At 41.1% G+C, this 14122-nt stretch overlaps 1 non-coding gene across 1 annotated transcript; it reads left to right on the top strand.

Moving 5' to 3' along the window:
* The first annotated feature begins 12882 nt into the window (after nucleotides 1–12882).
* On the top strand, nucleotides 12883–12989 carry LOC123568560 (U6 spliceosomal RNA). Its single transcript, XR_006691923.1, has one exon. It is a non-coding gene; the product is annotated as a U6 spliceosomal RNA (small nuclear RNA).
* The last annotated feature ends 1133 nt before the right edge of the window (nucleotides 12990–14122 follow it).

Raw genomic sequence — 14122 nt, 5'->3', positions numbered from 1 at the left:
ATGAAAGTGGTCTTTCCACTGTTTTGTGTTCAAAATCTGGTAGAAGTGGGCGGACTCTCCCGCCCCTAGCTGGGTGTTGGAGAACAGCTGTCAGCGTCGACTGAAGGCTGCGAGGCGCGCGTCGGCAGGAGGCGCTGCACGCGGGCGCGCGTAGGTCTGAACAGTTACAACTCGTTTGTAACCTGCGCCCTTTACTGACAATGTAAGGGACTTGCCTGTCCCGTAAGTCCCTGCTCCAGTTAAATATGTTTTAATCCTTGCATATAAAATCTCATCCTCCATCCCAATTCTTTCTCTTCCGGACAGTGTTGTATTTCACTTGATCATTTATTGTCGAAAGATACAAAAGCCTTTGGAAATTATGTGACCACAGCTTGCTTCCTCTGTGGCGTCCTGAGGGCTCTTCCAAGATTTTAGTTGCTGCTCTCTTTTTGTAACAGGGCCCCTTATAACTCCCTCTTAAGATGTTCTGTTTTAAAAACTCTGGGAGCGCCTGAAGACAGGAACTGTGTGCAATTTTCATTTTCACAAGCCCAGTTCCTGTGCAATCTCCAGCACAGTTTAGGTACTCAACAATGCTGAATGAGTAGTCCTTGGGAAATAAAGGTCCAGTGTATCTTTCAGGAGAGAAACTGGCAAATCAAGGTAACCTAACTGCCCACTGTCAGGTGCCTCTTGGAGGATTAGCTGAGATCAAGAGCCTCTTGTGTTTCTGTTGTCCTTGTCCCTCAGATGCTTCCCCAGATGTGGCTGTTCCTTTCCTAACAGTGTAGATTGCTTCCTCCAGCCTAGTTCTCTCCAAAGTTATTTCCTCCTCCAAAAAAGCTATTTTTATTTATTGCTGAGAGTGCTTTAATGTAACACTTTGTACGTTGTAAATTACACCGCCTATCATTTTGGAATCCAATTGCAAGATTTTCCATACTATGCAGCTATAATCAAATGTATGTGCGGCTGCAGGTATACATTGACAAAACAGAACTAAAAAAATTATAAATTTATTTTTTTAATTAAAATGGAAGTCGACAGAAGAAATAGCAAAAGGTAGCCGCAGAGCTGGCTGCAGATGAGAAAATGTCATTGGCAAAAAGCTCTGCAATGGTTTGGGAAAGTAAAATAGCAGCAAGGGAAACAATGATACAATTCTGCTTAAAATATGTCCTATGGATTCATATGTCCCCTAACATGTTCAGAATGCAGACACTACCTGGCCTTCAGAAAGCTGAAGATACCAAGGGTCAAAAAAAAGGTCTAACAAACCTACTTCGTGTGTTATCTTTAGCATCCATTGTCCTTTTTATAGCTGTCTCAGTATCAAAGATCAGGAAAGGATGAGCGGATTAATAAACTTGATACAAAGGAAACTTCTTTGATGAGGTGAGATGGGCCATTCCCAAGATATTTTTAATTTGCTCAAAGTAAAAGCGGCAGAAGAGCTGAGAGCTTAAAACAATTATTTTTTCGGAGAAAGAAAACAATAGAATATTATGTGAAATAATCAAGAGTGATGAGAAGCACTAAATATCTTTTAAGTATGAGCAACTACCTGTTAATTTTGTTTTGTGTACATTTTCATATGCTAGGTGAATTTAGTTTGGTAAATTTTATTCACTCACAACTGGATTTACTAGGCCTTATACAAACTTTCCAAATATTTCATGTGAAGATGCAAATATTTTAAACTCTCAAAGCCCTACATTCAACCTATGGATTATACCATGTTACAATGCAACTCTCACACCAATGGGTAAGGAAACCCAGCCTTGCCAAACCTAGGGCTGCTGTGCTCAGCGTTCACCAACAGCAGGTGGAAGCCAGTATGTACCAGTATTAAACTGTGTTCTTTTTGTGATAGCCCAGTTGAGTACAAAAAAAAAAAAAAAATTGAAGAAGTAAAACTCAGAAAGCATTTTTAAAGGACTTCAGTCAGTTCGTTGACCATGGGTGAAATGTGAGCTTGTTGTAGATGAGTTGTTCAAACAGTGATAGTAGGTCCTTTGAGAAGGAAAATACTAGCTAACTCATCACCGTGCCATGAGAAGAGCTAAAGAGGGAGGACATAAATTATATTCTACATGATTTCACCTAGGTGAGACAAATTACATACTGCCCAGTAGCCAGAAATACCTAAGAAAAGCAGAAACAGCTCCTAAATGCCAGGACTGTCTGGAACCTCTGATGCATTATGGTCTCAGACCTTTGACTATTTTCTGAACGCTTGATTGAATTGGCTGCTGTCGAGTAGGCAGCAGCCAAGAGCTCCCATTGCCACAGCTCAAAGGGGACTCCGGTTATACTGGAGTAGGAGACAGGCTTGGGGCAGGCCTAGGGAAATTGAGAGTCAAGGGCCTTTATAATCAATCTAGCCTCAAATTGCCCTTTAGTTTTAAATCTTGTTACTGACCTATTATATTTATAAGACACTGTGCTAGGTGATGAGAGGACTATGTGAGAGGGTTCCTGCCCTCTCAAAGCTTGCAATCAAGTTGTGGAAACAAGGCTTATACCCAAGAGATAGGCTACAAGCATCCATATGTAATAATATGCATACAATAATTAATAGCACATTTAAAGTGTCAGTCACTGTGCTAACCACTGAAAGGGTTTTGTCAATAAATTCTGACAGACGCCTTCTACCAGAGGCATTATTATTACTCTTCCCATTATACAATTAAAGAAACAGTCTAGGGAGATTAAGAAACCTGTTTTAGGACAGGCACAGAGGGAGGCAGAGGCAGGCAGATCACTTGAGCCCAGGAGTTTGAGACGAGCCTGGGCAATGTGGCAAGACCCTGTTTCTACAAAAATTTTAAAAATTAGCCTGGAGTGGTGGTGCGTGCCTGTAATCCCAGCTATTCAGGAGGATGAGGTGGGAGGATTGCCTGAGCCCAGGGAGGTCCAGGCTGCAGTGAGCCGTGATTGCACCACTACACTCTAGCCTGGGTGTTGGAGTGAAACCCTGTTGAAACAGAAAAGAAAACAAAACAAGTAAACCTGCCCTAAAGCTGCAGTTAATAAATTGAAAAGCTAGAACCAGAACCCCAGCAATCGGGTTCCAGAGCCAGTACTCATCATCAGGAGACCAATGATTTAATTATTGTGTTATTTACTACCATGGACATACAGATCTAATTTATAGTCACTTACTATATAATGATGCTAATTCATTCACTAATTTCTCCTTTTTATTTATTTCTTTATTTGAGACAGGATCTCACTCTGCTGCCCAGGCTGTGGAGTGCAGTAGCACAATCATAGCTAACTGCAGCATCTACCTCCTGGGCTCAAGCAATCCTCTCACCCCAGCCTCCCAAGTAGCTGGGACCACAGGCACATACCACTGCACCCAGCTATTTTTTTTTTTTTTTATAAAGACGAGGGTCTCACGGCTGGTCTCAAACTCCTGGGCTCAAGAGATCCTCCTGCCTTAGCTTCCCAAAGTGTTGGGATCACAGGCATGAGCCACTGAACTCGGCTTCATTCACTAATTTATACCTGGGTTTATGTAGCTATAATCCTGGGAAAGGCTGAATATAGCTTTCATCATTTGCATCTGTATAAGGAAATTCAATTTACTTCCACAGGAAATTACAAATATAATGCACTGTTTTGTGTTAATTTTTAAATTCTTTTTTCTTGTTTTTTTCTTTTTTTTTTTAGACAGGGTCTTGCTCTGTCACCCAGGCTGGAGTGCAGTGGCACAATCTAGGCTCACTACAAGCTCCGCCTCCTGATCCTTGTGCCTCAGCCTCCCGAGTAGCTGGGATTACAGGTGCGTGCCACCACTTCTGGCTAATGTTTGTACTTTTAGTAGAGATGGGGTTTCACCACGTCGGCCAGACTGGTTGTAAACTCCTGGCCTCATGCAATCCACCCACCTTGGCCTCCCAAAGTGATAGAATTACAGGCATAAGCCACTGCACCTAGCCTTAAACTTAATTTCTGTAGAAAACCCCAGAAATTATGTGAAAAGTGTCGCCATTTTCTGATGGATGCATTATTTGAATAACTAAAGATGCAAATTAGTTTCTCATACCCAAACTCAATTTCCAATATTGCTGCCATTTCATTGAATATGCAAAACTTTTGTTTCCTGCCTCAACTCCTGTAAAAGTCCAGTAAAATCTTCATGCACATCTTATTGTGAGTCACACTTCCAAAGGATTAGAGCCATAGAGGTGTGTTGTGATTAAGACAAACATACTTAACATGAAATCCAGCTATTCAGAGACAAATCAGTTAGTTTCTATGAAGTTTTGTTAAATCCAGAGTGCGCTATTTCTGACGATGCCACTTGTTTGACAGAGATCACTGAGAAAGAGCACTGTGGCACTGTTGCTGAAACTAACCCCTTTAATTCAACCTATATTTGCTTAGTTATGGTCAAAAGAAGCCGCAGTTCCAGGAGGATGCTCTCTGCAGGAAATGCCTCAAGCACTATTAGCTCAAGATGTAGTCAAGTGTAACCACAGTGGTCTACTCTATCAGGAACCGTCATGCACAGCTGCTCTGTGAATCCAGCTGCCACAGTGTTTGACCTCTTTTAAAAAAACTATGATAAATCTGCAAAAATAAAAGATTAACCTTAGAAGTGCTCACTCATATACCAGATAATGAAAGGTAAAATTCAGGTTTTTTTTTTGAGATGGAGTCTTGCTCTGTTGCCCAGGCTGGAGTGCAGTGGCGCGAACTCAGCTCACTGCAAGCTCCACCTCCCAGGTTCACATCATTCTCCTGTCTCAGCCTCCCGAGTAGCTGGGACTACAGGCACCCGCCACCAAACTTGGCTAATTTTTTGTATTTTTAGAAGAGACGGGGTTTCACGGTGTTAGCCAGGATGGTCTCAATCTCCTGACCTTGTGATCTGCCTGCCTCGGCCTCCCAAAGTGCTGGGATTACAGGCGTGAGCCACCGCACCCAGCCAATTCAGGTTCTTGTTATTGGTTACAGCCATTTGACCTTAGTCTTAGAAATAATATTTAAATTATTTTCACTTTTCCCTCTGACTTGTGTGACTTGATATTGCTTTAGACATTTAAAAAATAATGTTAATACATTATAATTTAATAAAGAACAAAATGATAGCATTTCTGTCCACAGTTGAGAGTGAATAGAATTTGCCAAATGAAATTCACCTTGCATATGAAAATATGGATAAAATTAACAAATAATTGCTCATACTTAACGACAAAAAAGTGCTACTGATCATTCCCAATTACTTCACAGAATATTCTATTGTTTTGATTCTCCTAAAGAAAAATAATTCAATTTTAAGCTCCCAACTCTTCTTTTCTGTCTCTTTTAATTTGAGCAAATTAAAAATATCTTGAGAATGGCCCATCTCACCCCATCAAAGAAGTTTCCCTTGTAAGCAAGTTTACTAATTCGCTCATCCTTCCCTGATCTTTGATACTGAGACCACTATAAAAAGGACAATGGATGCTAAAGATAACACATGAAGTAGGTTTGTTAGCCAGTTTTTTCACCCTCCCTACCTTCAGCTTTCTGAAGCGGGCAATATCTTTGCATTCTGAATATGTTAGGGAACATTTGAATCAATAGGACATATTTTAAACAGAATTGTATCATTGTTTCCCTTGTTGCCATTTACTTTCTGAAACTATTGCAGTACTTTCCTTACCTTCACCCCTAAATCCAGAAAATTAATAGGTCACTGTATTAGTCCATTTTCACACTGCTAATAAAGACCTACCCGAGACTGAGAAGAAAAGGAGGTTTAATTGGACTTACAGTTCCATGTGGCTGGTGAGGCCTCAGAATCATGGTGGGAGGTGAAAGGAACTTCTTACCTGGTGGTGGCAAACGAAAATGAGGAAGAAGCAAAAATGGAAACCCCTTATAAACCCATCAGATCTCGTGAGACTTATTCACCATCATAAGAATAGCATGCGGCCAGGCGTGGTGCCTCCTGCCTGTAATCCCAGCATCTTGAGGCCGAGGCAGACAGATCACTTGAGGTTGGGAGTTCAAGACCAGCCTGGCTAACATGGTGAAACCCCGTCTCTACTAAAAATACAAAATTAGCTGGGCATGGTGGCCCGCACCTGTAATCCCAGCTACTCGGGAGGCTGAGGCAGGAGAATTGCTTGAACCTGGGAGCAAGAGGTTGCAGTAAGCCAGCATCACACCATTGCACTACAGCCTGGGTGACAAAGTGAGACTCCATCTCAAAAAAAAAAAAAAAAAAAAATGAGGGAGAAAGACAATAGGGAAAACTGGCCCCTATGATTCAATTACCTCCCCCTGGGTCCCTCCCGCAACACATAGGAATTCTGGGAGACACAATTCAAGTTGAGATTTGGGTGGGGACACAGCCCAAACCGTATCAGTCACCTTTATTTTAAACAGGAAAAAAAGTCTTTTTACCTATGCATCTTTTCTTCAGTAACCACAAGTCAGCTACTAGGTTTGGCCTAGATGTGTGTTGTCTAATATAGTAGACACTGGTCACATGTGGCTATTTAAATTTAAATAAATTAAAATTAAATAAAATGTAAAATTCAATGTCTCAGTCATGCTAGCCACACTTTAAGTGATCAATGGCCACATAAAAATGACTACCTTATTGCACAGGATTGGACTGGATTGATCTCATTCATCTTTGTGTCTTCAGCACCTAGAACATTGCCTGGCTAGATGTTTGTTGATCTAAACTAAGCTTCTCTTTCTCTGCCACAAGAAAAAGAAGCATATGAAACAAAGCATGTCAGCTTTGCAAATTATGTCTATGAAGATGTCTCAAAAGACTGATCTATAATATGATCTGCTCCTCACCCATATTTGAAATGAAATCATTTTTAAAATATAATTCCATTTTTCAAATAACTGCATAGATATGGTTCATTTTGTGCACGTGATGTACCAAAATGCATATCATTTACATTTATAAATCAGTCAATTGTAATAAATGTGAGAGATGCATTTTAACAAAAACTTTCCTATTGTGAATATTTTCAAAAGTGAAATTCCTTTACAAAGTGAGTAATTACTCTCTGATTTACCTGTAAGCACATCATTATATAAAACTCAGAATTTGGGCAGGAGAAGGGAGAGCATCAGGATAAATAGCTAATGCCTAGGTGATGGGTTGATGGGTGCAGCAAACCACCATGCCACATGTTTGCTGACGTAACAAACCTGCACATCCTGCACATGTATCCCAGAGCTTAAAATTAAAATAAAATAAAACTTTAAAAAATAAGAATTTGCCCTTAATTGAGGAATTAGACAAAAAATAGTTTTATGTGAATGTGCTATTATAACCATCTAATGTAAAAAACTTTATAGAATAAAGTTACTATTATTACTAACTACAAATAAATAACCAGCACTGTATAGCACTTTACTATGTACAAAGCAGTATCACATACATTGCTTAATTTGATTCTCACAGAAACTGTATAAGCTAACAGGGAAGGTCCTTACTGTCTCCATTTGGCAGGTGAAGTTCAAAAAGACTAATCTTTTGTCTCTAAATTCCCATCTTCTTTTCACTATACCAATAAGGACATATGAACTATCTATGGTAAGTACATTGGAATTGGAACTTTTAATTTTTCTGCCTTATTTAGATGGAAACACTTTCCTAGAAATATAACTTTTTTTTTTTTTTTAAAGACTGAGTCTTGCTCCATTGCCCAGGCTCCAGTGTAGTGGCACAATCTTGGCTCACTGCAAACTCCACCTCCTGGGTTCAAGTGATTTTCATGCCTCAGCCTACTGAGTAGCTGGGACTACAGGCACCCTCCACCACACCCAGCTAATACTTGTATTTTTAGTAGAGACAGAGTTTCACTATGGTGGCCAGGCTGGTCTTGAACTCCTGATCTCAAGTGATCTTCCCACCTCTGCCTCCCAAAGTGCTCAGATTACAGAAGTAAGCCACCATGCCTGGCCCTAGAAATATAATTTTTAAGCAACCTATAATGTGTGTAAACTAAAACTATTGTTTTATACCTCTGAAGAAAAATTTATCTCACCAACTATTTATAAGAAGGCCCTCAATCAATATTTGCTAAAAGATCAATGAATACATGAGTGATCCTGAAAACAAATAGAGCAGACTATTATCAGTCAAAGTTCAGTTGCAAAGAACAGAAGTCAGTCTGGTTAGTTTAAGCTAGAAGTATTAAAGCACTTAAAGAATTGAAACTACTAAAGGAGTGACTCACAAAACCATAACTCAGAACTGGGGAACCAGAAGAGCTGTGCTGTTGTTCATTGTGAAGCTGACTGCTCCAGCACTACGCCACCATACCACACTCTGGAAGCCATCACAATCAGGAAGCTGCCACTTCCATGGCCAGCTCCAGAATCACACCATACCAACTATAATCTGCACTGGCAAAGTAGATGCACCGCCCCATGTTTCCTGATATTCAGGAAACTAATAAGTGAACCCTGGAACCTCCAGAACCATTGTTACAGAAGAAAAAATAATGCGTCCAAAGCCAAACCTAGCAGCAGAAACAGCCTTCCAGATCTTACAGAGGCTCTGATTGTTGAAACTTAAGTAATAATAGGTGCAAGAGAGTCTAGAGATGCAATATTTGACTTACTAGTCTCTGTAGGAGTCTGGGCCAATTGGCCAACATGTGTGCTCTTTTTAGAATCTTTTGTTAGTAGCAAAAATTGAAAAAAAAGATTCTTGCAACAAATTAAGAGAACTAAAGATAGCAATAATCAACTAACATATTACCAAATCAACTCTTGTAATAAGGATTTATTATAAGATTTCAGTGCAGGCCGGGCGCGGTGGCTCAAGCCTGTGTTTTTGTTTTTTTCTTTTTTTCTACAAAAAAAAAAAAAAGATTTCAGTGCAAAGAAGAAAGTACTAATACACCATTTTATCTCAGTCTGAAAGCAAAGTCTCTAAGATGGCTTCAGCTATTCTGCAACTGGCACCAAAATGACCACAGGAAGGGAGAAGAGACAAAGCTAATCTGCTTAATTGTTTCCATAGTGCAATGTTTTTTACAGAAAAATAAGTGAAATGTACAAAACATGATTCTTGGAAATGCTTCTGCATGAATACTAATGTGTATATCTGCAACTTAGACGTAATTTTTGGTGTTTTTTGTTTTTGTTTCTTTGAGACAGAGTCTCGCTCTGTCACCCAGGCTGGAGTGCAGTGGCCTGATCTCGGCTCACTGCAACCTCTGTCTCCCAGGTTCAAGCAATTCTCCTGCCTCAGCCTCCTGGTTGCCTCAGGCAATCCGCCGGCCTCAGCCTCCCAAAGTGCTGGGATTACAGGCATGAACCACCAATGAGCCTATAATTTTTGTTTTTGGTCCTGTAGACAGTAAGACAAAACTCAAGTCCTTTTAAACTAGGGAAGGCAAAATATTTCTACCTAGTCAGATTGAGTTATTTTCACAAGCAGCAGCATTTCCACCCCATCATCCAGCTAGTGGTGGGGCACTAGAGGGTAATAATTATTGGGTGAGAAAAGAAGAGAGAGAATTCTGTAGCCACAGCCTTATGTGTTGAGGGATCCTATGTGCACTGTGGTGTGGCATTCTGAATGGTTGGGGCACCACAAGGGCCCTGTGTGGTGCGATGCCCTTCCCGGGGAAGGAAGACGCCAGAAGAAGAAAAATGAGTGAAGAAAGCTGAAATCACCAAAAAAAAAAAAAAAAAAAAAGTCATGTACTTCACAACTTTAAAACATTACCTCTGCCCAGTCTTGTAGTGGAGAAGGATGATTGCCTAGGGACCTCCAGATTATCAGACCCTAATCTTTGAGATTCAAATATAAAAAAGAGAACAATGGGTCAAATAGACAAATGATCTAGAAATTAAACGGATTGGAGCATCAGGCCTCTATCTATTGCTATTTATTTACTTCCTGGCATTTGGGAGAGATCTCTTTGGAGGCAGCTGTGACATGCCAGGCATCACAGTTCAATACTGGGGCAGATTCAATGATTCATAATCCCAGTGACATCCTTGACACATTGTCAAAGAATTGTTTCTCTTTCTTAGACACCCACAACTACAAAATCAGTTCCCTCATGCCCCAACCCCCTACCCCACCAGCCTTCTTCTGCAGTAATAGAGTTTTCAGCTGGGCATTTGACCGCACAGAGGCTACATCTCCCAGCCTTCCTTGCATCTAGGTGTGGTCATGTGACAAAGTTCTTGCTAATGGAATAGGAACAGAAATGATAGGTACATCTTCTGTATCACTTGCTTCAAAAATGTTGTTTGCCCTCCACATCCTCTCTTTCTCCTTCCCACGTGCAGGAGTACAGAGGTGGCACTGAGTTAGTTTCCAACATGCACAACATATAAGGGATGGCAGAGAAGCAAGATGGAAGGCACAGGGTACCTGGAGGATTTTTACTGAGAAGAGCCACCCAGCCTGGACCTCACGTTTCCAGACTGTTATCTGAGAAAGACAAACTTCTATTATGCTTGTGTACCTTATTTTGGGATTTGCTGATATGGCCATCTTTAGCCAATACCTAACATATCTCTGGTAAGTCTGCAGATGGGGGAACTAGATGGATTGCTGGAAACTACAGCTTTGTTTTCTCTAGACTGTATTCTTTTACACTTTTCAAGTTTTGTGCTACATACATTTATTCTCTTTTTTTTCCCCCAAGTTTTGTGCTACATACACTTACTCTCTGTTTTTTGTTTGTTAGTTTTTTTGAAACAGAGTCTTGCTGTTACCCAGGCTGGAGTGCAATGGTGCGATCTCAGCTCACTGCAACCTCCACCTCCAGGGTTCAAGCAATTCTCTCGCCTTAGCCTCCCAAGTAGCTGGGATTACAGGCGCCTGCTGACATGCCCAGCTAATTTTTTGTATTTTTAGTAGAGACAGGGTTTCGCCATGTTGGTCAGGCTGGTCTTGAACTCCCGACCTAAGGTGATCCACTTGCCTCAGCCTCCCAAAGTGCTGGGATTACAGGGGTGAACCACCCCGCCCGGCCTATTTTCTGGTTTTTAAAAATCCATCAATTCCTTAATTTGTTAATGTCTTTGTATCGCTGTTAAACAAAAAACAGGGCCGGACTCGGTGGTTCATGCCTGTAATCCCAGCACTTTGGGAGGCTGAGGCCAGTGGAGGTCAGGCGATCAAGACCATCCTGGCTAACATGGTGAAACCCCGTCTCTTCTAAAAATACAAATTAAACAAAAAACAATGTTATATTCGTAAGGAATGTTTTTTTCATCCTGGCTGAGAAAAAGAGCCATGCATTTGTCCCCAGACTTTTTTTGTTTTGTTTTGTTTTTTGAGACAGAGTCTCGCTCTCTCACCCAGGCTGGAGTGCAGTGGCACTATCTTGGCTCACTGCAACCTCCACCTCCCAGATTCAAGTGATTCTCTTGCCTCAGCCTCCTGAGTAGCTGGGATTACAGGTGCCTAACACCATGCATGGCTAATTTTTGTATTTTAGTAGAGGCAGGGTTTCACTATGTTGGCCAGTCTGGTCTTGAACTCCTGACCTCAGGTGATCCATCCACCTCGGCCTCCCAAAGTGCTGGGATTACAGGCATAAGCCACCGTGCCTGGCCCAGACTTTTGATATCTTGGCTTCCACCACCAATGTTAGCAAATATTTCTAGCAGAGTCTGGTAGCAAAAGCAACAGTCTTTAAATCACTAAGTATAATGATGACTATAAGAACCAATCGAAACACGACGACATTCATGTGTTCCTGAAACCATCCCTATAAACTTTATAAAATTAGTCAGGGAAGGAGGGAGGGGTAGAAACGAAAATAAACCAAGCTCACAGCGCATTCAGCGTTAATCATGAGGCCAGCTGCTCTCTGTCTGCTTCCTCATGGTTGCTTGGTGCCTGTTGCCTCAGAATCACATAGAACCTGTTATAAGATTTTAGTTCCCCTTAACTCCTCAATAGATAACAACTGGAACATTATAAAATGTTTAGCTTTATGTTTGAGATATTCTTTCTGGTCCCACATATCAACAACATTACTGACATCAGCTGGTCTGAAGGAACCCCCAGGATCTCACTCACCAAGGAATGCAGTTTTTACATCCTGATTATTTTATTCCCCTTACACTGACCAATCAAAAACTCCAGTTTTCCAGCCCCTCAGCCTCCATGATCATCTTAAAAGCCCCAGCCCAGAACTCCTGGGAAGAAAGGATTCGAAGTTCTCCTCCCATCTCCTCACTCGGCGCCCTCTGCTGCAAACCTTGCTGTCTCAGTGTAACTGGTCTGTTACTGTGGATCAGGCATACAACCCTGTGGGTCCTACAACATTGCCACAAAACATAATAATTGTATGGGAACACACGGCTTCCTCTGCTGTCATCTGCCCCAGTAAAGACAGTTACATTCAGTTAGTCACTTCATGTGTTACCACTCCTACGTTCAACAAACATTTATGATAAACATTTCAACCTGACCCTGTCGTAGGCCCTAATAAAAGAATAAATAAGACACAGTCCCAACCCCCTCTGTGTCCATTCCAAGTACTCATATCTTAAAGACGGCTAAGGCAGATGGTTATATCTTTTTTCCTCCACAGACTTAGGTGAGATTTCAAACACAGTGGATAACACAAATGAGGGTAAAGAGATATCCTCCCTGTAACATGAAATGATGTCATTACTCAAAAGCTAAAACCACGAGCTAGAATCCTCCCCCAGTGCCATTCTTCCCACTTACGAAACAATAGCATTAGAAGCTATAGTCAAAGGCAGACTTTAACTCTCTCTGAACTCTCTCTGATAAACTATTAATAACAAATGCATTTTACCAAAGTTAGCAAGATCCCCATACCAACTATAAGAGCCATAAAAATGATAATATCCTTTGTCAAAGTAATTTTACTCAGGAGAATTGAAGCTTAGTCCAAACTAATATAGAAGTCATATGTGGCGCTCGCTTCGGCAGCACATATACTAAAATTGGAACGATACAGAGAAGATTAGTATGGCCCCTGCGCAAGGATGACACGCAAATTCGTGAAGCGTTCCGTATTTTTAATGAGATCACCTGGACACAGGAAGGGGAACATCACACACCGGGGCCTATTGTGGGGAGTCGGGAGCGGAGAGGGATAGCATTAGGAGATATACCTAATGTAAATGACGAGTTAATGGGTGCAGCACACCAACATGGCACATGTATACATATGTAACAAACCTGCACGTTGTGCACATGTACCCTAGAACTTAAAGTATAATAATAAAAAAAAAGAAGTCATATGTGTAGAGACGTTCACAATATTATCTATGACATCTAAGAGTCAAGAAATCGTTAGATAAATCATGATTGTCAACTAGATATACTGAGCGGTAATTATAAGACTCTTGTGACAATAAAAAACAATTTATTATTTAATGTAAAGTTTTGAAAAGTCTAATTTTTCTTCTTTTTTTTTTTTTTTTGAGACGGAGTTTTCCTCTTGTTGCCCAGGCTGGAGTGCAGTGGCACCACGATCTTGGCTCACTGCACCCTCCACCTCCTGGGTTCAAGTGATTCTCCTGCCTCAGCCTCCCAAGTAGCTGGGATACAGGCATGCACCACCACGCTCAGCTAATTTTGCTTTTTTTTAAGTAGAGACAGGGTTTTACTATGTTGGTCAGGCTGGTCTCGAACTCCCGACCTCAAATGATCCACCCATCTCGGCCTCCCATAGTGCTGGGATTACAGGCGTGAGCCACCGTGCCTGGCCTGAAAAGTCTAATTTTTAAAAGTCTGACTGTGTGTACCAGGGCTTCCCAACCTTGGCACCATTGACGTTTTGGTCCAGATAATTCTTCGCTGAGAGGGAGCTGTACATTGTAGAATGTTTAGCAGCATTCTTGGCCCCTACCCGCTGGATGCCACTAGCGCCACCCATCCTCAGTAGTGACAATCAAAAATGTCTCCAGACATTCCCAACTCCCCCCAAGGTGGCAAAATCACCCTGAGTTGAGAACCTTGTGTTATACTCTATGATCCACAGCTATGTAAAAATGTATGCATATGTGGACAAAGCTGGGAGGAAATTTGGAAAAATTTAAAAGGCATTTCTAATAGGATTATGAAGTTACTGAAGTTTTTAAACATCCTCTTTAATACTTTTGCAATAAAAATACTAAAGGTTAAAATTGAATACTGTTATGAGTCACA

Source organism: Macaca fascicularis, chromosome 13 (genome assembly GCF_037993035.2).
Source record: "Macaca fascicularis isolate 582-1 chromosome 13, T2T-MFA8v1.1".
Taxonomy (NCBI): Eukaryota; Metazoa; Chordata; class Mammalia; order Primates; family Cercopithecidae; genus Macaca; species Macaca fascicularis.
Note: the sequence above shows the minus strand (reverse complement) of the source record. Positions and strands in the feature narration are given on the sequence as shown.